Below are 26,535 nucleotides of genomic sequence, written 5' to 3'. Positions count from 1 at the left end.
GCCGGCGACTGGCTCTGTCGCTTAAATCTAAGCTTAGCCACTGTGGGGGACCGCAGGATCGTTCCAGGACAGCACAGGCACAGGGTGGCTACAGGGGGCAGGTGGGAGGTGTGTGTGTGTGTGTGTGTGTGTGTGTGTGTGTGTGTGTGTGTGTGTGTGTGTGTGTGTGTGTGTGTGTGTGTGTGTGTTTGTGTGTGTGTGTGTGTGTGTGTGTAATGTGTGTAACACACACACACACACACACACACTCTGACGACTGTTCAAAAACCATTTGTGTTAATGAGTTCAGGGCTCAAAAGCCCCTAAACATCATAGGAAAAATGAAGGTGGTAAAGGGTATAGACAGGGACAGATTTACCATAAGGCACTGTAGGCACGGGCCTGCAGGCGCATGATGATGGAAAGGTAGCTGACTCCCCTCCCCAAGTGCCTCCCCCCTGCCTTCCCTATGCAAAGTCCTGAACGAAGTGTAAATGAGAGGTTACTCAACCAGGTCTCTGCATTCCACTGACCAGATCTCCCTTCAGTTATGGGCTACTCTAGCTACTTAATACTTGGGAGCACCTCTAGCTACCTAATACTGGGGGCACCGCTAGCTACCTAATACTGGGGGCACATCTAGCTACTTAATACCAAGGATAGCTCTGGCTACCTAATACTAAGAGGCACATGTAGCTACCTATGACGGGCAAGGGAACTAAGACAGATGTGACAGTTGGACCAGCCAGCACACCTGTGGTGCGGTTTGGCAATGTTTATAGATTCATGGAGGGCAAAGTCTAGGGTGCCAGGACATCTGTGCCTATAGGCGCCTGCGATGTAAATCCGGGCCCTGGGTATGGATACTAGCCATAAGATCCTGCCTGCTCAGTGACACTCCTATTCAGAACATGTCATCACTGTAGTGGCAAAATATACCAAAACAAACGCCACCAACAAAATATCCATTTTACTGCAGTACCAGAACCTGCACTATATTACTTCCATAGCTCCCAACTGTCCTTCTTTTGGAGGGACAGTCCCTCTTTGGGAGCCCTGTTCCTCTGTCCCTCCTTCCTTCTCATTTGTCCCTCTTTCAGGACTTTGTCCCTCTTTCTATGTAAATATATATATTTTTCTACTAAAAAATGTGTTTAATTGGCTCTAAACTTTATTCCCATCTTGTAAATTGATATATTACTAATTTTAAAATGTTAATATGAAGGAAAATTAACCAGGATAGAAAGGACCAGTGTGGTTTAAATTATAAAACAACATATTTTTCTTATGAAATCTTTATGGTATGCGTGACTAGGGGTGTGCCAGGGGCATGGTCAGGGGTGTGGCTTAAGTGTCCCTCTTTCTCATCTCTAAAAGTTGGGAGGTATGTACTTCTGATGTCTGGTGATCAGTTAATCCAGGAATTTCTCTGTCTTCTAGCAGTGCCTCAAGCTGTCAAACCATCCTGAGGAGAATTCTTATAATAAGGTAACCATTTGTGTGCATTAGCAGCCTCATGGTCTGACTAGGTATGGGGTGACGTGGTATTTGTTGCTCGTCATCACGTTTTGTTAACGGAGTCAGAAGAGATCTACCAAATGTATTGTAAAATATAATACAATACACTCTTTTACATTTTTTCAGGAAGTCCCTTAGGCTTCGAATACCTGGCTAGCTGGTTGTGTTTTGCTTGTGACTTGTATATGATGCATTTGGAAGGATCTTGATCACAGTGACGTTAGAATGGGGATCTTATGGAAACATCTTGCAGCTGCAGTTACTTTAAACAAGCTTTGTTTTGAATGTTTTCATAAATGCAGCTCATCCTAACATTCTGTGTTTGAAGTATTTGCTATATGCATTATATGTGTATCATAAAAGCTGTATATGTTTTCCTGGAGTCATGCTTTTCTTTTAGCTTGCTCCTGAATCTACAAATAATATATGCTTAAAGAGGTGATTGTCTCATGCCAGATGGTAAAGCTGCATACTATGTATACCTCACCAGAACTGGCTGCTGTAACTAAGTGGGTTTGGCTATATTACATCGGAACAGTCACCGCTTACCAACTGTAAAGCTTGGTGGTGGAGAGGTGTTGGTGTGGGCTTGTTGTGCAGACGCAGAACCTGGGAACCTGACAATCATGAAGTCAGCCTTGTTCCCTCTATATACTGGTTGTATTCTAGAGTAAAACAGCTAAAGCTTAGACAAAATTGGGCCATGCAACAGGAAAATTATCCCAAACACACCAGCAAGTTTACAATAAAATGGCTGAAAAAGAAAAGGTAATAGTGTTGCAGTTGGCCAGCCAAAGTCCACACTTCAACCCAGTTGAAATGCTGTTGGATTAGTAGAGCTTTAGTAGAGATGTCCATTAAAGAATGCCTGTAAACTTCAGTGAAGTTTTGTAAAGAGTGGGCCAAATTTCTTCCACAATGATAAGATAATAAGAGGTTGATAAAGTCATACAGAAAAGGAACATTTCTTTAAGTTATTACTGCTAAAGGTGGTTCCTCAAACTATTGAATCATGGGGTATACTTAGTTTTTAAACATGGCTTTTATTTTGTTTTGGCTTCATTTTTGTTAATGACACCATTACATCTGTTGTGTGTTGTTGTAGAACCTGTTGAATGTTGTGTAGCAAATTGAACCTATGCCCTTCCTGTCCACCTGACCATACATCAGCCTCTGCGTTGGACCAGGGGCTGGCATATAATCAGATGAACAGCCAAGGACCTGTCCACCTGATTATACATTTCCTGTTGCTTTTCTGCAGGATAAACAGCAAAAAGCAGATTGCAAAAAAACAAACAAAACAAAACAGACATATTTAAGGCCGATATATTTTTGCAAATTGTCATATGATGCTGGAAAGTCTCATTACATTGGAAATGCTATGTCACCTGGCTTATAATCGAGAGAGCAAAATAATATCCTGTCCACCTCATTAAAAGAAATGACTAAGACTGAAGGTCTGGGGTTTATAGGAATCTGAACTGGGAGGGATATGGAGGCTGACATATTTATTTCCTTTTAAACAGTGCAAATTACCTGGCTGTCCTGCAGATCAGATGCTCTGACTGAAGTCTGACTAGACACTGTTTCAGGTATGTGATAAAGATATTACTGCAGCTAAAGAGATCAGCAGGACTGCCAGGCAACTAATATTGTTTAAATTGAAATAAATATGGCAGCTTCCACATCCCTCTTACTTTATGTGTACTTTAACCACAGGTCAGCCACTTGAATAGAATGGGCTTGTGTTTTTTTCTGTTGATGGTTAGCTTCTCTGTACTCGCCAAGACAACATTCATCATCTTTTGGGGATTTTTTGATTTTACATTTTTAGCATTAGAAATGCACCATACAGTTCACATTTGTAATGCTGAGGTCCTGAGTAAATACAGAAAAATATTATAGAAATTGTCATCATAGTTTAGTCCCAACAGGAGCTGAGGCTCTTTTTTTTCTCCTCTGAATATTACATTTAATTTTCTAAGTTACATCACAAAACATCTGCTGCAACCTAACTATTCACTAATTTCTCAATCCCAAGGCTTATTGTTGCCACTTATTAGAGTTGGGCCGAACCTCCGATTTTAGGTTCGCGAACCGGGTTCGCGAACTTTCGCGGAACGTTCGGTTCGCGTTAAAGTTCGCGAACCGCAATAGACTTCAATGGGGATGCGAACTTTGAAAAAAAAAAAATTATGCTGGCCACAAAAGTGATGGAAAAGATGTTTCAAGGAGTCTAACACCTGGAGGGGGGCATGGCGGAGTGGGATAGATGCCAAAAGTCCCCGGGAAAAATCTGGATTTGACGCAAAGCAGCGTTTTAAGGGCAGAAATCACATTGAATGCTAAATGACAGGCCTAAAGTGCTTTAAAACATCTTGCATGTGTATACATCAATCAGGTAGTGTAATTAAGGTACTGCTTCACACTGACACACCAAACTCACCGTGTAACGCACCGCAAACAGCTGTTTGTGTAGTGACGGCCGTGCTGGACTGGTGCGCACCATGGCGAGAGTGCAGGTTTTGGTGGCTTTACAGCCCATATGGTCGCCGGCCTGGCTGATGTAGCTGAATGACAGAACAGTGACTGTCCAGCTGATCAAATTTGGTCTGACCACAATGAAGCAACGACCTTATTATCTTTTGTGTGCCCCCCGAGACACTCATCTAGGCGCCGGTCATTGCTTGATTGTGATATGCAAGCCCCTTCACCACGGCAAGGTAATGATCACGAAGGGGAATGGGCGCATGTACATGCCTTTTCTTTTGTTGTTGCAGCTGCCCGCAGTGCAGCCAGAAAAATTAGGCAGTCATGTACACGCACCCGAAAAATTATTACAGCGGCCGCTGCTAGCAGCGGCCTAAAAAATTCAGCAATCCGCCTGGAGTCCCGGACCCTGTTGGTGGTGGCGGAGAAGGTAGTGAAGCGGCCTGCAGGCAGACATGCTGTGTGGAGGGACTGGGAGCGACTTAGTCTTCTTGGGGCAGGCCAGGCAGCCAGTCACACGGCGTGCAGGCAGAGATGCTGTGTGTGCGGGGACTGACTTAGTCTTGGGGCGGGCAGCAGCCCTCCGGGATCCATGCCTCATTCATTTTGATAAAGGTGAGGTACTTAACACTTTTGTGACTTAGGCGACTTCTCTTCTCTGTGACAATGCCTCCAGCTGCGCTGAAGGTCCTTTCTGAGAGGACGCTTGCGGCAGGGCAGGAGAGAAGTTGGATGGCAAATTGGGACAGCTCTGGCCACAGGTCAAGCCTGCGCACCCAGTAGTTCAAGGGTTCCTCATCGCTGTTCACAGCAGTGTCTACATCCACACTTAAGGCCAGGTAGTCGGCTACCTGCCGGTCGAGGCGTTGGTGGAGGGTGGATCCGGAAGGGCTACGGCGAGGCGTTGGACTAAAGAACGTCCGCATGTCCGACATCACCATGAGATCGCTGGAGCATCCTGTCTTTGACTGCGTGGACACGGGAGGAGGATTAGTGGCAGTGGTACCTTGCTGGCGTTCTGCTGTCACATCACCCTTAAAGGCATTGTAAAGCATAGTTGACAGCTGGTTCTGCATGTGCTGCATCCTTTCCACCTTCCGGTGAGTTGGTAACAGGTCCGCCACTTTGTGCCTGTACCGAGGGTCTAGTAGTGTGGCCACCCAGTACAGCTCATTCCCCTTGAGGTTTTTTATACGGGGGTCCCTCAACAGGCAGGACAGCATAAAAGACGACATCTGCACAAAGTCAGATCCAGTACCCTCCATCTCCTCTTGCTCTTCCTCAGTGACGTCACGTAAGTCAACCTCCTCCCCCCAGCCGCGAACAATACCACGGGAAGGTTGAGCAGCACAAGCCCCCTGCGACGCCTGCTGCGGTGGTTCTCCTGCCGCTGTCCCCTCCTCCTCCTCCTCCCCCAAAGAAACACCTTGCTCATCATCCTCTGAGTCTGACTCGTCTTCTGCACACGACCTCTCTTCTTCCTCCTCCTCCCCCTCTGTGCTGCCGCAGGTGTTGAGGAAACAGCTGGGTCTGATGAAAATTGGTCCCATGCCTGTTCCTGCCGTAACGGTTCCTGGTCAAGCTCATTCGCAGCTTCATCCGCCACTCTACGCACAGCACGCTCCAAGAAGTAAGCGTAGGGAATTAAGTCGCTGATGGTGCCCTCACTGCGGCTCACCAGGTTGGTCACCTCCTCAAACGGCCGCATGAGCCTGCATGCATTTTTCATCAGTGTCCAGTTGTCGGGCCAGAACATCCCCATCTTCCCAGACTGTTTCGTTCTACTCCAGTTGTAGAGGTACTGGGTGACGGCTTTCTTCTGTTCTAGCAGGCGGGAGAACATGAGCAGGGTCGAATTCCAGCGAGTGGGGCTATCGCAAATGAGGCGTCTCACCGGCATGTTGTTTTTCCGCTGAATTTCTGCAAATCGTGCCATGGCTGTGTAAGACCGCCTCAAATGCCCACAGAACTTCCTGGCCTGCTTCAGGACATCCGCTAAGCCAGGGTACTTTGCCACAAATCTTTGAACAACTAGATTCATGACATGTGCCATGCAGGGTATGTGTGTCAGCTTCCCCATATGCAAAGCGGCAAGCAGATTGCTGCCGTTGTCGCACACCACGTTGCCTATCTCCAGGTGGTGCGGGGTCAGCCACTCATCCACCTGTTTCTTAAGAGCAGCCAGGAGAGCTGCTCCAGTGTGACTCTCCGCTTTGAGACAAGCCATGTCTAAGATGGCGTGACACCGTCGTACCTGGCATGCAGCATAGGCCCTGCGGAGCTGGGGCTGTGTAGCTGGAGAGGAGAACTGCCACTCAGCCAAGGAGGAGGAGGACAGCGAAGAGCATGTAGCAGGAGGAGAGGAGGTGGCAGGAGGCCTGCCTGCAAGCCGTGGAGGTGTCACAATTTGGTCCGCTGCGCCCTGCTTGCCATGGTTCACCACCAGGTTCACCCAATGGGCTGTGTAGGTAATGTAGCGGCCCTGCCCGTGCTTGGCAGACCAGGCATCCGTGGTCAGGTGTACCCTTGACCCAACGCTCTTCGCAAGAGGTGACACCACTTGCCTCTCAACTTCACGGTGCAGTTGGGGTATGGCCTTTCTCGAAAAATAAGTGCGGCCTGGCATCTTCCACTGCGGTGTTCCGATGGCCACAAATTTACAGAAGGCCTCAGAGTCCACCAGCCGGTATGGTAACAGCTCGCGAGCTAACAGTTCCGCCACGCCAGCTGTCAGACGCCGGGCAAGGGGGTGACTGGCCAAAAGTGGCTTCTTCCGCTCAAACATTTCCTTCACGGACACCTGACTGCTGCTGTGGGCAGAGGAGCAGGAACCGCTCAAGGGCAGAGGCGGAGTGGAGGAGGGTGCCTGTGAAGGTGCAAGGGAGAAAGCGGCATAAGCAGATGATGCACCTGAAGGAGGAAGAGGAGAAGGAGGGTGACTTTTCTTTTGTGTGCTGCTGCTGCTTTTGCTCAGGTGGCCATCCCATTGCTGTTTGTGCCTTTTCTGCAGGTGCCTTCGTAAGGCACTTGTCCCTACGTGAGTGTTGGCCTTTCCACGGCTCAATTTTTGTTGGCAGAGCGAACAGATGGCTTTGGTCCGATCTGAGGCACACACATAAAAAAATTTCCACACCGCTGAGCCACCCTGGGATGTGGGCACTATGGGGACCTCAGCAGCTGATGCTGAAGGGCAAGTTGGCTGGCTGTACATAGGTGGCGATACATGGTGCCGGACACTGCCACCAGCTGTTTCTGATGAAGAGCTGCCCCAGCTTCTTTCAGCAACTTCTCTCCTCCTACTACTCTCTGACTCCCCCTCTGAACTGTCCCCCTCTTCATCTCCTCTATTGGGAACATACAGAGGATCCCTATCATCGTCATCATCGTAATCATCCTGCCCAGCTTCGCTTGCCTCAGAAAAATCCAAACGTGTAGGTCCTTCATCCTCCTTACACGTTACATCCATAGTGTTGCCGCGTAACGCAGACATATGAGCTGGTGAAAATTCATCTGGCTGTAACAACAATGGCTGTGCATCAGTGATTTCACCACCACTAAATAATTCTTGCGAAGTGTCAAATGCAGCGGAAGTGGTGCTAGTAGTAGCGCTGGTGGCTGAGCAAGATGAGGTGTTCTGTGTCGCTAAATACTCAACCACGTCCTGACAATCTTGGGACGTGATGGGACGTGCCTTCTTCCGAGCACTGTACTGTGGGCCAGGTCCACACGAAATTACATTTACACGACCTCGCGCAGACCTGCCGGGTGGCCTTCCTCTGCCTCTGGCACTACCTCTTCCTCTACCTGTTTTGTCCATATCGGGTATGCACGGAGTGGTATATCACACTGCGTGCACTCACGTAGGTAGGTGGGTTCACTTAACTGCACAGGTATGCGCACTGATGCGGTGGGTTCACTGAACAGTACAGGTATACAGTGGCGGGTTCACTGAACAGAACAGGTATACAGTGGCGGGTTCACAGAACAGGTATGCAGTGGCAGGTTCACTGAACACAACAGGTATGCAGTGGCGTGTTCACTAAACAGGTATACAGTGGCGGATCCACTGAACAGAACAGGTATACAGTGGCGGGTTCACAGAACAGGTATGCAGTGGCAGGTTCACTGAACACAACAGGTATGCAGTGGCAGGTTCACTGAACACAACAGGTATGCAGTGGCGTGTTCACTAAACAGGTATACAGTGGCGGGTCCACTGAACAGAACAGGTATACAGTGGCGGGTTCACTGAACAGGTATACAGTGGCGGGTCCACTGAACAGAACAGGTATACAGTGGCGGGTTCACAGAACAGGTATGCAGTGGCAGGTTCACTGAACACAACAGGTATGCAGTGGCAGGTTCACTGAACACAACAGGTATGCAGTGGCGTGTTCACTAAACAGGTATACAGTGGCGGGTCCACTGAACAGGACAGGTATACAGTGGCGGGTTCACAGAACAGGTATACAGTGGCGGGTCCACTGAACAGAACAGGTATACAGTGGCGGGTTCACAGAACAGGTATGCAGTGGCAGGTTCACTGAACACAACAGGTATGCAGTGGCGTGTTCACTAAACAGGTATACAGTGGCGTGTTCACTGAACAGAACAGGTATACAGTGGCGGGTTCACAGAACAGGTATACAGTGGCAGGATCACTGAACAGGTATGCACTGGCAGGATCACTGAACAGGTATGCAGTGGCAGGATCACTGAACAGGTATGCACTGGCAGGATCACTGAACAGGTATGCAGTGGCAGGATCACTGAACAGGTATGCACTGGCAGGATCACTGAACAGGTATGCACTGGCAGGATCACTGAACAGGTATGCAGTGGCAGGATCACAGTACAGGTATGCAGTGGGCTGAGGGCTCACTGAACAGAACAGGTATGCAGCCAGGAAAAGCTAAGCCTAACTAATCTTTCCCTAGAGACAGACAGCAGCTCGCCCTACTCTCTCTAATGCAGGCACACGAGTGGCCGTAATGGCCGCCGCTGCCTGCCTTATATAAGGGGGGGTGGGGCTCCAGGGGCTAGTGTAGCCTAATTGGCTACACTGGGCCTGCTGACTGTGATGTAGAGGGTCAAAGTTGACCCTCAGGTGCATTATGGGGCGAACCGAACTTCCGCAAAACGTTCGCGTGCGGCACCCGCACGCGAACCACGTAAGTTCGCGCGAACCACGTTCGCCGGCGAACCGTTCGGCCCAACTCTACCACTTATGATGCAGTCAGTATTTACTTTATTTATAGCATCACAAAGGATTTGAGGATGTGTACCCAGAGAAATAATGTATCTGTTTAAATCTTTTTCCTTGTTGTGACATCACACTTACTACAATTGTTTTGCTTTGTGTGTCTTTGTTTAGATCCATGCCCATTAGCAGATGTCTATTATTCATCCGTCTGACCTTCATTTACATTACTTAGCGGTAATTTGTAGATGTCGGGAAGATTGTGCAATTCTTTCTTTGTAGTCGTTGTTATGCTCATTTTGTTTGTGATACTTCTTAAAATGTGAAATTTGTATAACTACAACTGCAAAGTGGAGTTTATTGATGGTGGGTGAAACTAATGAAACATCATACCATTGTAACTATTGACGTTACATTGCCAATATTCAGGGACATAACTATAGCCATAGCAGCTATTAGAGGCTTCCAGTGCTGTAGCAGGATTGTAGTCCGATTGCACGAACCACCAGTAAACTGTATGGAGCACTGCCGCCCAGTAGTATAATTTGAAGTTTGGAAGGGCAATTCTCCCCCTGTCCACAGGAAGCTGTAAGTTTTCCAGGGCTATTATGAGGGGTTGATGATCCCCATAAAAAGGAGCCCATGAGTTTATTTAAGGCAGAGAAGAAGCAGGCCGGAATCAGAACCAGAGTATTCCAAAAAATATATAGAAGCTTAGGCAGGACACACATCTTCACCAAGTTAGCCCTACCTATAAGGGATAAAGGTCCCTGGAATACACTGATTAATTATGGCTAATTTGCAAATATTCAGCAGTGATGCACTGGGAGACATCTCGGAGCTCACTCCAACCTGAATTATCGCAAATTCTTTCTGTTTTAAGAAAGCAAACTTTTGTTTTCCATAATTATGGCTAGAGCTCATATCCGCTTCTGGAGGAAGTGACATCACCAGTCACAGGAGTTCACAAAGGAAATGATTTTTTCAGTAATGTATTCGTTAGCCAGGACAAAGATAGGTAAAATGTGATAGGAGGAATTATACAAGTCCGCAAATGCCATGCTAAACAGGTGGCTTTTCAGTCTGGATTTAAACAACTTCAGGGATGGGGCTGTCTTGGGTGTGGTAGGGATCTCCAAAGGGTAGAGGCAGCATGACAGAAAGCTTTGGTTCCAAAGGTTTTGAAGTGCACTCTGGGAGTGACCAAGTTTATAGATCCTGCTGATCTGAGGTTGTGAGAGGTATGGTGTAGTTTTCACAAGCCCTTCAATGTTAAAGGACATCCGAGGCCAACTAAAAAAAAAAAAGTTAAATAGGCTGCATCACATTTGAAGGCACGGAGGACGCCGTCCGCGCCCTCCGTGCCATTCTGCCAGCTCAATAGCCCCCCGGGCCGGCTCCTGACCGCACGCCCTGGGTCGGGCTCTCCTGCCTCCTCTAACATGGCCGCATGAGCTGGCCGCGGCTGCGCAGTCCACATAGCCGCAAGTGCGGCTGCGCAGCTCTAGGGCCTCCTCCTTGATCCACGCTACAGGAAACAGCCTGTCGCGTGGATCGTGTGTGTGTGTGTGTGGGGGGGGGGGGTAGGTCCTAGGGCTGCGCAGCCGCACTCGTGGCTATGCGGACTGCGCAGCCGCGGTCAGCTCAATTGGCCATGTTAGTGGAAGCAGGAGAGACCGACCCGGGCCGTGCAGTCGGGAACCGGCCCGGGGGGCTATTGAGCGGCGGGGACCCTATGGAACGGCACGGAGGGAGCGGGCGGCGTCCTCCGTGCCTTCAAATGTGATGCAGGTATTTAACTTTTTTTTAGAGTTGGCCTCGGAAGTCCTTTAACAGTCAAATCTTGTAGCGTATTCTCCATTTTACAGGTAGCCAGTGCTGTGAGCGAAGAATCAGTGTAATATGACAGTGGTGAGGCTGGTTATTTAGCAATCTGGCAGCAGCGTTCTGTACTAATTGTATGCAGTACAGGTCCTTGTGTGGAAGTTTTGTATTGAGGGCATTGCAGTAGTCCAGACGTGATGTGTTGAAGGCATGAACTAGCGTTGGAACATCCTCTGGGGGAATGAGATGTTTAATTTTTGCAATGTTTCTCAGATGAAAGTAGGAATATTTGACTACAGACGAGATTCGGTGTCAATTACCCATCGATTAGCACACCAAGGCTGCACTCAAGGTTGGAGCTATTTATGTCTGAATTCCCTATCCTGATTGGTGTTGATTTAGAATGGAGCTGTTTTGATGTCAGGCGCTGGCCGTGAATAACAAGGACCTCAGTTTTGTCAGCATTCAATTTCAACCAGTTGTCATTCATCCACTCCTGTAGCTCAGCTAAGCTAGAATTTATTTTTGGAGTAGGGTCTGTTCCACCAGGTTTGAAGGACAAGTAGAGATGAGTATTATCGGCATAGCAGTTGTACGTCAAGCTATATTGTTGGATATTTTGTACCAAGTGGTTGAAGGGGATAGGATTGAGCTGTGTGTCACTCCTAATTTTAGAGGTACAGGGAGGCTTAACATGACAGGTCCTAGGGATACTCTCTGTGAAAGGTCTGAACCACTGGACGACTAAGCCACTGATGCCACAGTACTCCTGCAATCTGTTAATGGTGAACTGTATCAAAAGCTGCTGAGAGATTCAACAGGATTAGGATGGAGCATTCCCCTCCATCTCTTGCCATGAGCAAATTGTTGCAGACCTGGATGTGGGCTGTTTCACAGCTGTGGTGTTACATGAAGCCAGTTTGTAGAGGGTCCAAGATGTTTTTTTGCTGAGAGCCTGGCTTCAAGTTGCAAATAGACAGCCTTTTCAACAACTTTCCCTAAAAAGGGGAGGTTGAAGACAAGTCTGTAGCTGCTCATTGCGTCTGGATTCATGGAAGGTTTTTTGAGAAGGGGCTTGATGATTCCTTCTTTTAGAGAGGAAAACCTCCCTGTCACAGACCGCAAGGCCGGTCTGCAGATGGGGTCAATCGATCAGCGTCAGAAATCCTCTCACACGGTCATTTTGTTCACCACGAAGGGTAACCCGACTTCGCAATTTGATGAACTGACTCGCGGAGGGAGCGTTCAGACTCCAACGGATTCACCACACACATACAATGCAAAGATCTGCCACCAAGCTGGTTACATAGCCCGCTACTGTAATTATACTAGGACTTTGAGAACGCTCTATTAACCCTTAGCAGTATGCAGGAACCTGGGTCAGATTGTTATATCTGGGCCGGGTTCTCGCATGCGGGATATAAAGGCACACTTCTATTAAACACAGGGTAGCGTTTTCAGGAGAATGGGTACGATTGTGTATGTTCAGCAACAGGTCATAACCGCTTAACGATTTTTAAAACGTTTAATAACAAAAATGCATTACATACAGTTATATACACCAATTAACATATACACACAGAGCTTAAAAATAAAAGGGAATAAAATCAGAAAGTTCTTACTTAGTTAGCTGAGCAGTCCATTTGAAGAATGAAGAAAAAGAGTCCAGTTTAAAAGTAGGCATTAAAGAGAGTCTGAAGCGAGAATAGATCTCGCTTCAGACCTCATAGCTAGCAGGGGCATGCGTGCCCCTGCTAAAACGCCGCTATAGCGCGGCTTAATGGGGGTCCCTGTCCCCCCAAACCCCCTCCGTGCAGCGGGGGAGCGCTTCCTGGTTGGGGCAGGGCTAACCGCCGCAGCCGTATCTCCGCCTCTCCCCCGCCCCTCTCAGTCTTCCTTCACTGAGAGGGGTGGGGGAGAGGCGGCGATGCGCGTCTGATAGACGCGCTGGGAGGCTGCAGCCGTTAGCCCTGCCTCCAGGAAGAGTTTTCCCTACGACCATTTTACGACCAACTTTTGCAGGGGGTGGGTTGGGGGTGAAGGGACCCCCGTTAAGCCGCGGGATAGCAGCGTTTTAGCAGGGGCACACGTGCCCCTGCTATATATAAGACCTGAAGCGAGATTTAGTCTCGCTTCAGTGTCTCTTTAATGTTAAGGGTCCTTGAACACAGCAGGCGTCGGCTCTCCTTAAACGCCTGCATGGACGTTCCTGGTGGATGGAATTTGGAGAACTGGGCGGGTTTGGTCCCACCCCACTTTTATAGGACCTGAGTTTTGGGCTGTCACTACCTGGAAAGTAGGTGTGTTTAAGGGAGGGTTATCTCCTGGCAGCAAGGTTGCTACCCCCAGACTCAGAGCAAGAAATGTACCAATTATTAAATATCTGTGTGACTCCGCTCCAGATTGGTGCATCGCAAATCCGAGACTATATTCATAAGCGGCCTGCGACCCCGTATGAAACGAGGCTATACATGCCTATTCTATCGCATTCACTCTACGCAGGCCGGATAAAGTGGTTTTCCTACGGATTCCTGGCAGTTAGAAAATTGTAATTCAGGTGAATGATAGAACTGATTTCTAGGTATCAGAAAATGTGTTTTTTGTCTTTCTGTGACAAGACTATTTTGAATTACAAAATTAAAGTTCTCTTTGTTTGATTGTATGATTTTGGAGGGAGCTCTTATCTCAGCCAGTTTGAGCTGGCTTGGGGGAGAGGGGCTGATTGTTATCTGCTGAGCTGCTGAAGCTATTCCATGGCCACCATTTGGTCCTAGCTTGTAACACCTATGTCACCAGCTACGTGTGAAAAGCTGGAGGAGGTGGAGGGGGTGAGGGGCTCTGTTTTTAAGAGAAGAGAGGGAAAAAGACATCTCTTGTACATTTACACAGCACTGACAGTAATTGTGTAGGACCATACGAAAATCGTTGGCGATTGCGCATGACTTTCCGTAATGTTCACCACACTCCCTTCTTGCAGAGAACAATTGACTATTTTATGAATTGCTGGTCCAAACAGGTCATAGCATTTCAGCATGAACGTAATTGGTTCAGGGTCCAGGTCGTAAGTAGTCTGGCAAAGGTGATGGAGGATGTTTGAGATCTCTTGTTCACTAATTCTTATGTAATCAGCCCAGTTCTTACATCTATTAACTGACGTTGTGGAATTATTAGGTGCTGTAGACTGAATGAGAGACCGTATAGAGGACACTTTGTCAGAAAAGTAGACCGTCATGCTCTTTTATTTTATTTTTTAATATACTAATGGCACTGGTATCCTAATCAGGTGAATCTTGAATTCAAAAATAAAGGGAGAACAGTAGGTATGCCTACTCATACATCCCAAGAATCCCTATTTTTAAATCAACTTTCAGGGCCAGGCAAGGTCTTCCAGTACTCAAAGCTGGGATGTTAAACTGCTCTCCCTTTCCACTACAGCCATCACGCACTGCTTGCTTGATCAGGCAAAGACTGTTATCGCCCTCCAGTCAGGGCCGGATTTGTACTTTCCAGTGCCCTAGGCCTGCTGTCACCAAGCGCCCCCCCCCCTCCCCCAAAAAAATTGTCCAACACTCTGACTAGCGATCATTGGTTTGAATGGGCTCATCTCAGTTGTGCTGCTCTGCCCCCCAGTCAACAAATAATTCCTGTAATTTGCGCTCCTGCCCGAATGTGCACAGCAGCCGATAGTGTTCTGGGCATGCATACTTGAGAAATGACGCTGATGTATGACCGGTACTTGTCAAGAATGCATAACACTGTACCGGCCTCGGTTGCTGTGCACATCTGGGCAGGAGCGAGAAATTACAGGGAGCGCGAGTGGTCAGAGCATGCGCTGCTTCTTTGTCCTCTGTGCGTCTGGCTGCAGTCAGAGCCACATACAGGTGACAGGGAGCGCGAGTAGCCAGAGCATGCGCTGCTTCTTTGTCCTCTGTGCGACTGGCTGCAGTCGGAGCCACCAACAGGTGGCAGGGCAGTGCAATGGAGAGAAGCCCATCCAAAACAGAGAACAGGTAAGTAGCAAACATCCTGTCAAGACCCACTTTGTATGTTCTGTTGTAATTATAGTGGACCTGAACTCAGAACTTCCTCCCTGCTCTAAAAGATACGCAACAATATAACCTTTCAATAAAAACAGTTTTGTTACAGCTGATACAAATCCTGCAATAAATCTGCAGTGTGTCTACTTCCTGCTTTTATGGAAGCAGACATATTTTTAACATCCTGTGCTTTCAAATGAGCTTAGATGTTGTGGCAGTCAGGTGACACAGTGTAGAGATCAAATTACAACTTGTGACACAGAGGAGATGGAATTAGACAGGCTCTCTAAATACATACAGGGTACAGTTCTCTGTTTTCCTTCTGTCCTGTGCAAGAGTTCAGCTCCACTTTAAAGCATCTGAATGACATTTATTTATATTTGCTGAAAAATCTATGCATCTCTTTTGAATGCTGAATGTACATATGGTGGTGTGCTCTAACATATTGACAGTATACAGGAACAAAGTCTGAAGAAGGCTTATTTAAATTGCCTTTAAAACGTTTTTTAGGGTAAATGAGGCATGTGCATCATGTTTTTTTAACTTTGAATAGCAATTCGGATATTTTTTAAAATCTGAATGGCACTATCCGAGCAAACTCGGATTTCCCATCTGAGAGAGAGAGATTTTAAGTCCCCAGACTTAAAATCTCTCTCTCTCAGATGGGAAATCCGAGTTTGCTCGGATAGTGCCATTCAGATTTTAAAAAATATCCGAATTGCTATTCAAAGTTCGGATAGTGGAAAAAGTTCAGATTATCTGGGTAGTTCGGATACCCAAATATTGGATGAGCAGGTGAATTTAAAATGACAGTTTAGCAATGAAAGGGAAGAAAACAGCATTTTTTATCCTGCAGTCTCATAGATGGTAGGAGCTGGAAGACAGAAAATGAGTCAGGAAAGAGTTAACTAAGGAAGAGAAGCGACCACTGCTAAAACAGTCATAAATTAGGATTAGCTAAATTAACAACTGCTGGGGTCAGTGTCAAAGCTGTAAAAGCGGTGAAGAAACTGCAGAGCTCTCTGATGTTTGGGAATGCCTGCATTAAAACTCAGCAGAACTTAGTTCTATCTGCTTTGTAATGTAAATCTCTGGTATTTCTCACATCGATCTGTAAGTCTATCAGGTGACCGTTATTATTGATCCTGATTGTTTTAACACATCAGGAAGTGAGAGAGAGATGCAGGGATTGGGGAACTCAGCAGGGCGCTGGATGGCTGCGCTGCGGGACCAGAAGAGATGATTTACTTTGACATATGACCTCTTCTCTCTCCAAGTCATGCCGCCCTTCTTATCTTATCTAATTTTATCACCCTAGGCTGTGGCCTTTCAGGCCTTTCCAGAAATCCGGCCCTGCCTCCAGTACCCTCAACCCCCTAACCTTGATAACTTGCTAGTGTCTGCAGCCGCTCCCCCTTCCTCAGCAGACCCTGTTGTTGGCAGAGAGGCCCTCATGCTCCCCATTCAAACTCCCCTTTTTCCCTTTCCTCGTCAAAACTAGGTATGCACCAGGCACATTGTTAGCGCAAAAGATCAGGGGCACTCCCAGAAATCTATCTCAGGGATGCTCTGGATCTTGTACTCCGCTGCTGCATCCCCATTGCTATGACACCGCCACTACCTCACTTTTCCCTCATTGGTTGCGCAGCCCCATGCAACGTCTGCTTCTGGGTAATGTAGTGTAATACATCTGCAGTTCGCCCCCTGCACGCCTCCGTCTCATGCATGCCTCCGCCCCTTGCACCCGGGTAAGAACTTCTATACACTGTGCGCCAGCAGCCAGCCTAGCATTACCACCAACCAGCCCAGCATCACCACCAGCTATGCCAGCCAGCCCAGCATCACCACCAGCCAAGCCAACCCAGCATCACCGCTAGCCAGCCCAGCATCACCACCAGCCACGTTAGCCAGCCCAGAATCACCACCTGCATCAGCCAGGTCAGCCAGCCCAGTATCACCACCAATCAAGTCAGCCCAGGTTCAATACCAGCCAGAACAGCTAGCTCAGCATCACCTCCAGCCAGCTCAGCATCACCACCAGCCAGGCCAGCCAGCCCAGCATCACTGCCAGCCCAGCATCAGCGCCAGCCAGCCCAGCATCACTGTCAGCCAGACCAACACACATCACTACCAGACCAGCCAGCACAGCAAATATGACCTTAGCACAGCAAATATGTAAATATGATGAAATGGTTCATTTTGGGTTATTAGGGTACCAATGTCTTTACAGGGACAGTTTATAATCTCATCATGTGTGCAAACATCAAAGATCACAGGCTTCTCTCATTCTGGCATTTGGAGTTATACTGGGGTTAGGGCAGAAGAAACTACATTGTTTTTGATGCAGTGAATATTTGCTTTTAGTAGCTTTCTGTCAAAAATGTGCTTCTGGCGCCCTCTTCTGTACAGTCTCGCTTCCGAGCTCCATGCCATTCCACAGTAACCTAAGCAAGAAAGCAGCAAATTCATTGCTTACATACTGTAGAATTGTGATCAGCACTGGGCTGGAACTGTATAAAAAAAAATTTAGATACCACTGAAACTAATAAGGAACTGCTTTACTTGTGATATACAGACATGACTTTGCAGAGTGCAGTGGTATAATTTTTTTTTAATGTCTAAATGTATTTAGCATTGCTTTTTAATAGAGGGCTTTTTGGTCCGGACCGTACCTGTAAGTTACAGACTTACCCGGGGCCTCCTCCAGTCACTGGCAGCCGATCTGTCCCTCGCCACCGCTCCAGGGTCCCCTCCGTTGCAGATGCCCACCTGGCCAAGTCGGCATCTTCTGCTCCTCCACCGCTCGCGGTCCACACTCCTGTGGTGGGGCGTTCTGGGTAGGCCACGTGAACGCGTGTGGCCGTACGCTTGCACAGGTGGACAAGATGCCGACCTGGCGAGGCACCTGCAACAGTAGGAACCCTGGAGCTGCAGCGAGGGACATATAGGCTGCCATGGGATGGAGGAAGCCCCAGGTAAGTAGATCTTATTGTTTGTTTGTTTTTTAGGTCGGACCTGTCCTTTAAGCCCTTTATACCTTACAGGTCGTTCTGGGTCACCATGACAAGACAGGACAAGACAAGTAACATTTATATGAGCTGTCTGTGTATTCCTTAGTACTGGTCCAAGCCCTATCCCATAGAGCCATATCAATCCATAGCATGCACTAATGAAGAGGACAACATAGTCTTATGCTGGGAATACACAATTCGTTTTTTCAGCCGATTTACTGGCCTATCGATTTTCCGATCGTTTTTCCAATCGATTTCCATTCACTTCTATGAGAAAATCGATCAGAAAACAAGCAAAATCAGATCGGACCTGTCAGAAATTATTTATTAAGCCATCTATCTGCCAAAAAAACTCATGAAGTATTCCCAGCATTTAAGGATACATCTGCCAATCTGCCAATTTTTAAGTGTCTTTCGCCACAGCTTCACCCTCTGTGGGTCTCCTGGGGAGCCCCCTGTAGCAGCCACTAACACTTCCCGAGAATAGGGCTGCAATGAGGGACTCATAGGTTTCCAGGGGCTGGAGGAAGCCCAAGGTAAGCAAATCTGATATCATGTATCTGTATCATGTAGCCTTTAAACAAGCTGTATGTATGTTGAAGTGGTGTGGCTCTGTAAAATGTATTAGCTTCAAGATCACTATACACCAGCAGCTTGGGATGTGGCGTGTATCAAAAAAGGGCGCCTGGAAAAAAGGGCGCGGGGTATAGCCGAAATTGTAAGTTTTAATGCAAAACCATATTTATCGTTTAAGAGGTTGTAAACGAAAATTTAGTGCTAAATAGGTTAAATAAACGGAAATGAAATGGCAAAATACCGTCTATAACAACAAACGAATTCTGAAAAAACCATCAAATTGCGTCTATAACAAAAACGATATTTACACTTGTATTAAGCATAGCATGCAATGGTAGGTTTTACAGATATTTTACTGTAATTATACCTAACTGTAGGCTCACACAGATCTCTCCCTCCCTATCCCTAACCCCTAGACCCCCTCTTTGTTTAAATATACATAATTTAATAAATTGTATATATTAGCCTGGTGGTACATATATTATGCTGTAACTATACTTAACCTTACTCTCACACAGAGCCCTCCCTGTACCTATCCCTAACCTCTAGACCCCCCTGGTGGTGCCTAACCCTAAGACCCCCCTGGTGGTGCCTAACCCTAAGACCCCCCTGGTGGTGCCTAACCCTAAGACTCCCCTGGTGGTGCCTAACCCTAAGACCCTCCTGGTGGTGCCTAACCCTAAGACCCCCCTGGTGGTGCCTAACCCTAAGACCCCCTTGGTGGTGCCTAACCCTAAGACCCCCTTGGTGGTGCCTAACCCTAAGACCCCCCCTGGTGGTGCTTAACCCTAAGACCCCCCTGGTGGTGCCTAACCCTAAGATCCCCCTGGTGGTGCCTAACCCTAAGACCCCCCCTGGTGGTGCCTAATCCTAAGACCCCCCTAGTGGTGCCTAACCCTAACCACCCCCTGGTTGCGTATATTATAGTATAACTATACCTAACCCTCCCTGTACCTATCCCTAACCCCTAGACCCCCCTGGTAATGCCTAAACCTAACCATCCCCACTGCACAAACACTCTATACACAAACACATATAAACAATAATATATTTAATCCTTAAAATACTTCTCTACAAATAACATCAACAAAATAATTTATCTTCTCTACAAGTAACTTGAATAAAATAATTTATATATTTGTAATAGAATAAATAGCCTTAACCACTTAACATCTCAGTCATTTTCAGCTTATGCATCCGAGCAATGTTCACCTCCCATTCATTAGCCTATAACTTTATCACTACTTATCACAATGAACTGATCTATATCTTGTTTTTTCCGCCACCAATTCGGCTTTCTTTGGGGGGTACATTTTGCTAAGAGCCACTTTACTGTAAATGCATTTTAACAGGAAGAATAAGAAAAAAAATGAAAAAATTCATTATTTGTCAGTTTTCGACCATTATAGTTTTAAAATAATACATGCCTCCATAATTAAAACCCACGTATTGTTATTGCCCATTTGTCACGGTTATTTCACCATTTAAATTATGTCCCTATCACAATGTATCGCGACAATATTTTATTTGGAAATAAAAGAGCATTTTTTCCGTTTTGCATACATCACTATTTACAAGCTTATAAAAAAAAAATAGAGAGAAATATTTCATCTTTACATAGATATTTAAAAAGTTTAGACCCTTAGGTAAATATTTATGTTTTTTTTTTTTTTATAGTAATGTTTTTTTTTGTTTTTTTTTATTAAACATTTTATGTGGGCATTTTTGGGAGGGTGGGATATAAAAGTGTTTAATTTGGGGAAATATTGGTGTATTGTAATGTTTTTGAGGATTTTCTTGTAGTTTTACTTTTTGGCCACAAGATGGCAATCTCGATTTTTTTTACATGACGTCACTCTAAGCGTACAATGTACGCTTAGAGAGACACAGCTTCAGAAAGAGCGAAGCTTCCGAGAGAAGCTGTCGCTTTTTCAGCGGGGGAGAGGAATCAATGATCGGGCTCCATAGCCCGATAAATTGATTCCGTGGCTACCGACTCCGCGGCCGGGAGTGCGCGTGCACGCGGCCGCGGGAGCGCGCGGGAGCGCGCCTGTCCTCCTTGACGTTTTTATACGTCAAGGAGGACAAAGTGGTTAAAGAGAATCTGTATTGTTAAAATCGCACAAAAGTAAACATACCAGTGCGTTAGGGGACATCTCCTATTACCCTCGCCGCTCCTCGCCGCATTAAAAGTGGTTAAAAACAGTTTTAAAAAGTTTGTTTATAAACAAACAAAATGGCCACCAAAACAGGAAGTAGATTGATGTACAGTATGTCCACACATAGAAAATACATCCATACACAAGCAGGCTGTATGCAGCCATCCTTTTGAATCTCAAGAGATCATTTGTGTGTTTCTTTCCCCCTGCAGCTATCTTCCACTGAAGTGTCAGGCTATTTCTTCCTGCAGAGTGCAGACAGCTCTGCCTGTATGTAATTCCTCAGTATGTGAAAGCCCAGCCAGCTCAGAGGAGGATTTATCCAGCTTGTAAAAGATAATAGAACAGAGAGAAGCTGCACTAATCTAAATATCACACAGGCAGTGTGCAGAGAGGGGCCTGGATGGGGGAGTTCATAGCAGAACCACAACACTGAAGAACTTGGCAGCCTTCCAGACACAGGCCTGACAAGTCTGACAAGAGAGAGATAAGTTGATTTATTACAGAGATGGTGATAGTAGAACGTGCTGCAGTAAGCCAGAACACATTAGAATAGCTTTTGGAACTTGTAGGATGATAAAAAACAGGATGCAATTTTTGTTACGGAGTCTCTTTAAAATAGCCTGAAAATCACGTATACATTAATATTATAAATAGAAAAAAGTATATATAAATATATACAAAACAATAGATAGCCTTACAATCATGTACGCATTAGAAAACTTAAAATAACAGTAATATTAAAAGCGATATTTTAGTAACTATAATCAACGCATTATAAGAGTGAAAACAAAGTTAATACCAAAAGCGATGTATTTCTAATACAATAAGGTTGAAAACGGTATTTACGCATTATACATATGAAAACAAATTTTTAAATGATCAAAGAAGTGTAAACGAAAATTTAGTTGTTATACTTTTGTAAGCGAAATTTTAAAACTAAAAAAACAAGTTAAAACTGATATAAGCGAAATTTAAAAACGAAAAAATAAGTATAACACAAACTCAAAACGAACTTGTAAACGATATTTGTTATAAACCTTATTTTGTAAACGAAAACTTTTGTTAACACGGTCCCTGTAACCACTATTTCTCGGGCGCCCTTTTTTCCTGCCGGGCGCCGAATAGCCGATATTTTGCCTTGCAGACTATGGCGGCGCCCTTTTTGTCCACTATCCCTGTGCGCCCTTTTTTACTAGCCCGTGGGATGTGAGCCTTGCTTTCAAGGGCATAAAGAGATGATTTAGATGATCGTGAGTGATGCATCATGGCAAACAAATGTTGCTCACTTACAGCTGAGTTATCTCAAATACTGTCTGTTTTAAAAAGATAAAATTACATTTAGTGTATATGTTACGGCCAGAACCCGAAGTCTGGCCACTTCGGGTTCTGGCCGGTCAAAACTAGAAGCGGCCATCTTGCTGCGGCCAATGTGCGAAATGAACTGAATCATGGCGGCTCCGTTCCTCTCCCCTGGCTCTGGCTCCTCCCCCTGCTCCCCTCCTATTGGCTTCTGGCAGCCGCCGGGGACACACGCAATGCAGCTAGGGTTGTTCGTCACGTCAGGGAAGCAGAGTGGGAATGCTGCAGACATTGCTTCTTCCAGCACCTGCTCTGCAGGAACGAACCGCTGAATCCCTGCTTTACTGCCGCGACAAACGACTGCATTGCGTGTGTCCCCGGCTGCCAGAAGACAATAGGAGGGGAGAGGCTAGAGGACCAGTCCTGCCGACAAAATAGCACCAGGATTCAATTCATTTCGCACATTGGCTGCAGCGATATGGCCACTTCTAGTTGTGACCGGCCAGAACCCGAAGTGGCCAGACTTTGGGTTCTGCACATAACATATATAACAGTATTTACATGTTGTGTGTTGCCTGCTATTTTGGAGTTAAAGAGAAACTCCGACCAAGAATTAAACTTTATCCCAATCAGTAGCTGATACCCCCTTTTACATGAGAAATCTATTCCTTTTTACAAACAGACCATCAAGGGGCGCTGTATGACTGATATTGTGGTGAAACCCCTCCCACAAGAAATTCTGAGTACATACTCTTGGCAGTTTCCTGTCTGTGAACCTTGCTGCATTGTGGGAAATAGCTGTTTACATTTGTTTCCAACTGCCAAAACAGCAAGCAGCAGCTACATCACTTGCCAGCAGTAACAATGTCACCATGTAATACATGTCAGAATGTAAATCAGGGATTTAAAAGATTTTACAATGGGTACACACTGACTAAATGATTTATACATAATTATTGTAAAAATAATTCCTCTTTAACCACTAGGGGCCACTGTTCAATGTGCAACATGTTTGTGTATGATGATAATCTCTTCACTTCCTTCTGTTTCTCCCTGCCAGGAGAATAGAGTGTGGTGAACCAACATATGTGATGGCAGCACTGAAGGATGGAATATTACAGGTGACAGAAAATTAAAGCTATTGACTGTATACACTGTATAGGAAAATAAAACTGTAAATCTATGAATGAGGATCGAAAACATGGCAAGATACCTATTGAAAAAAATAGAGGCATTTGGCAGTTCTAGAAAAAAAAGTACTATAGAAAGACTGGAAAAGTATTTTGATGCTATATCTGCAGGAAAATGAGTGGTAGCTCTGCGTGATGAGGGTAAAACACACTGCCTATTGCATAGCTTGGTAGCACCAGGGAAGCCATCTTCTAAAACCCAATAGTAAAGTACCAGGAAACCCCTGAACCTCAAAAGAATCAGGTGTGCAAAAAAATAACATCATATTGTGCTGTTGAGAAAAGCTACTACAGTGTGAATTTTTAAAGAAGATCAATTCTGAAAATACCTTAGGAATGAATCCCGTCCGCAATAGCGTACTGCACAGGCAAGGATACGTGTGGCCCGAGCTGTGCAGGCACAGTGGCCCACTGACTCCCAGTCGGCGAAACCGAAACTGCACTGCGGCGGGGGAACGGAAAATCATTGAAGACCGGCGTGGGCACAGGAAGGCTGCAGGGGGCTGGTAGAAGCCCCAGGTAAGTGAAACTCTTTGTTTTAAATTGGCTTAAGTATCCCTTTAGGCTGGTTTCACAGTGAGGCGTTAGTCCCACATTACAGCAGCCAGTAACGCAGCCTAACTCACAGCACTGTAAAATCAATTGTGCTGTTCACAGTGCACACGTTGCCTTACATAGTAACGCAGCACGTTTAACCACTTGCCGACCGCGCACTCATACCGCGCGTCGGCAAAGTGGCAGCTGCAGGACCAGCGACGCAGTTCTGCGTCGCCGGCTGCAGGCTAATTAATCAGGAAGCAGCCGCTCGCGCAAGCGGCTGCTTCCTGTCAATTCACGGTGGGGGGCTCCGTGAATAGCCTGCGGGCCGCCGATCGCGGCTCGCAGGCTAAATGTAAACACAAGCGGAAATAATCCGCTTTGTTTACATTGTACGGCGCTGCTGCGCAGCAGCGCCGTAAGGCAGATCGGCGATCCCCGGCCAATCAGCGGCCAGGGATCGCCGCCATGTGACAGGGGACGTCCTGTCACAGGCTGCACAGGACGGATAGCGTCCTGTGCAGCTCCGATCACCAGGGGGCCAGGTAGGAGAGGGGAAAGCGGAATTTCGCCGCGGAGGGGGGCTTTGAGGTGCCCCCCCCCCCGCCAGCCACACGCAGGCAGGAGAGATCGGACCCCCCCAGCACATCATCCCCATAGTGGGGAAAAAAGGGGGGTGATCTGATCTCTCTGCCTGGTGTTTGATCTGTGCTGGGGGCTGTAGAGCCCACCCAGCACAGATCACAGAATTCAACGCTGGTCCTTAAGGGGGGGTAAAGGGTGGGTCCTCAAGTGGTTAAACAAAGTGCTGCATGCTCTACGATATACTGGGCTGAGCCACGTTAGACTGCTTGCACATGCTCAGTAATGATGGAGAAGGAGGTCTCCCCTCCTCCTCTGCGCCAGCCACATGGCTAATTAATATTCACTGCACTGCAGAGACTCTTGGTAGGACTTTAGTGTTGTCCGGATCATGAACGAATCGTTCATTTGATCCGGATATTTTTTGTGAGTCGAATCATCCGGATCATCACAATGAAAGATTCGGTTCACAGTGGATGTCTGTCTTGAAGAAACAGAAACATACAGAATGTACAGTGCAGGGAAAGTCCTGTCCTGCTAGTCATTTCACCCAGTCTGCTTCCCTAGTAAAATGATTCAAATGATTTGGTTCAAAGATCCGGATCTTTTCAATGATATGATTCAAATGATCCGAATCCTTAAAATGATCCGGACTTCCTATTACTAACCTGGAGCGGCTGCTTTGAGAGCTGCATAACGCAGCTCAATCTGCCGTCCAACTTCAACACCACCATGCGTTGCGTTAGGGGCACGTTATGCGACCATAACGTCCCCTAAAACGCAACGTCTTGGTGGGAAAGTAGCCTAAATGTGGGAGAGGATTGCTAGGACATGGATATACCATGTGACCTGTAGGGCCACAATGCAATGATCATGACTAAGGCCCCGTTCACACCTATAATCGCAAAACACCGGCTATTACCGCTAGTGTTTTGCGGGAATAATTTTCCCGCGATTAATGCGGAAAAATCACTGGACACTGCGGTGGTTTTGGAGCGATCGCGATTAGTGTGCTTTGCACGCTAATCACAATCGCGAATCGCAAATCGGCGCCAAACCGCTGCATGCACTTGCCACTTGCTACAATGTGTAGCGTTTTTTGCAAAACCGCTAGCAGTTTGCCGTGAGTGGGAATCACGCGATTCCCGCTCAGGTGTGAATGGGCCCTAAGACTAAGCATCAGTTCCGTGAAAAGGAGGTGCCTGCATGCACAAGCAATGTGATGCTGTTCTGCAGCCAATACGCATCAGTATAAGTTGCATGCAAAAGGTGGTGAGGCTTTTTTTGCAAGAAGATACCATGCAGCTTTAATGATTTGCCTCTTGGCATCTTGGTGGTAGTAAGTTGCGATCTCACAGTCTAAATGTTTAACACTCATATAAAAAATAGGCTGCTAAGAAACCTAGTGATCTCATTTCAAGCATTTATTTATTGTTTGCATTAACAATACAATTACAGTTGTATTCAAAACTGCTTCTTTCTCTTTTTTTTTTTTTTTTGCAGTGAGAAACATCAAGGCCTCTTTCAGAAATGGCATCAGCTTGAATCTATCTGGATCCGTGCTCTTTCCTCCCAGGTCAGACAGTTTGTAGAACAACAAAAGAAAAATACAATGCAAAGGTTTGTTAAAGTGGACCTCCCACTGCCAACTTTTCTGTAAATAAACATTAACAGAACTGCAAAATTGCATCTGAGCATCCTTAATATATGAAAACTGCTGCCCATTGTTCCTCTATCTGTGGGCCAGTCCGTTACCCTCTCTACTCCCAGCACACTTCCCTGTGGTGCTTGCGCAATGCCATTAGGCTTACCGTACTTCACATTAAAAATCGCAAGCGCTGAGCGCTTTTCTGATTGCTTTTGAAAGCGATTTTCTGGGCGTTTTTTGAACGATTTGCGATTTTTACAAGCGCTTTTAAAAGAGCTTTTGTTTGGCGATTTGCTTTTTTTTTTCAAAATTCAGGAAGTGAACTCTTTGACCTGGAACTAAATATCATTCAGTGTACTTTGTAATTAAAAGCGCTCACAAAATCACTTATCCAAGCGTTTTTCACAGCACTTAAGGCGATTTTCCCATACCTTCCATTGAAGCACAAACGCTCGGAAAATGGTGCAGGACCCGTGTTTGCG

The 26,535-nt window shown here is 46.4% G+C and overlaps 1 protein-coding gene across 1 annotated transcript in view; it reads left to right on the top strand.

Annotated features, from left to right (window-relative positions):
- The first annotated feature begins 22,964 nt into the window (after positions 1-22,964).
- Positions 22,965-26,535, top strand: part of RAB3IL1 (RAB3A interacting protein like 1) — a 77,152-nt gene continuing 73,581 nt past the window's right edge. Inside the window, exons 1-3 of the mRNA XM_068261319.1 lie at positions 22,965-23,019; positions 23,157-23,217; positions 25,909-25,981. The gene's annotated coding sequence lies outside the window, so the exon portion shown is untranslated. The remainder of the gene's footprint in view (positions 23,020-23,156; positions 23,218-25,908; positions 25,982-26,535) is intronic.

This window comes from Hyperolius riggenbachi, chromosome 11, assembly GCF_040937935.1.
Source record: "Hyperolius riggenbachi isolate aHypRig1 chromosome 11, aHypRig1.pri, whole genome shotgun sequence".
Taxonomy (NCBI): domain Eukaryota; kingdom Metazoa; phylum Chordata; class Amphibia; order Anura; family Hyperoliidae; genus Hyperolius; species Hyperolius riggenbachi.
This window is presented reverse-complemented; position numbering and strand designations above follow the sequence as displayed.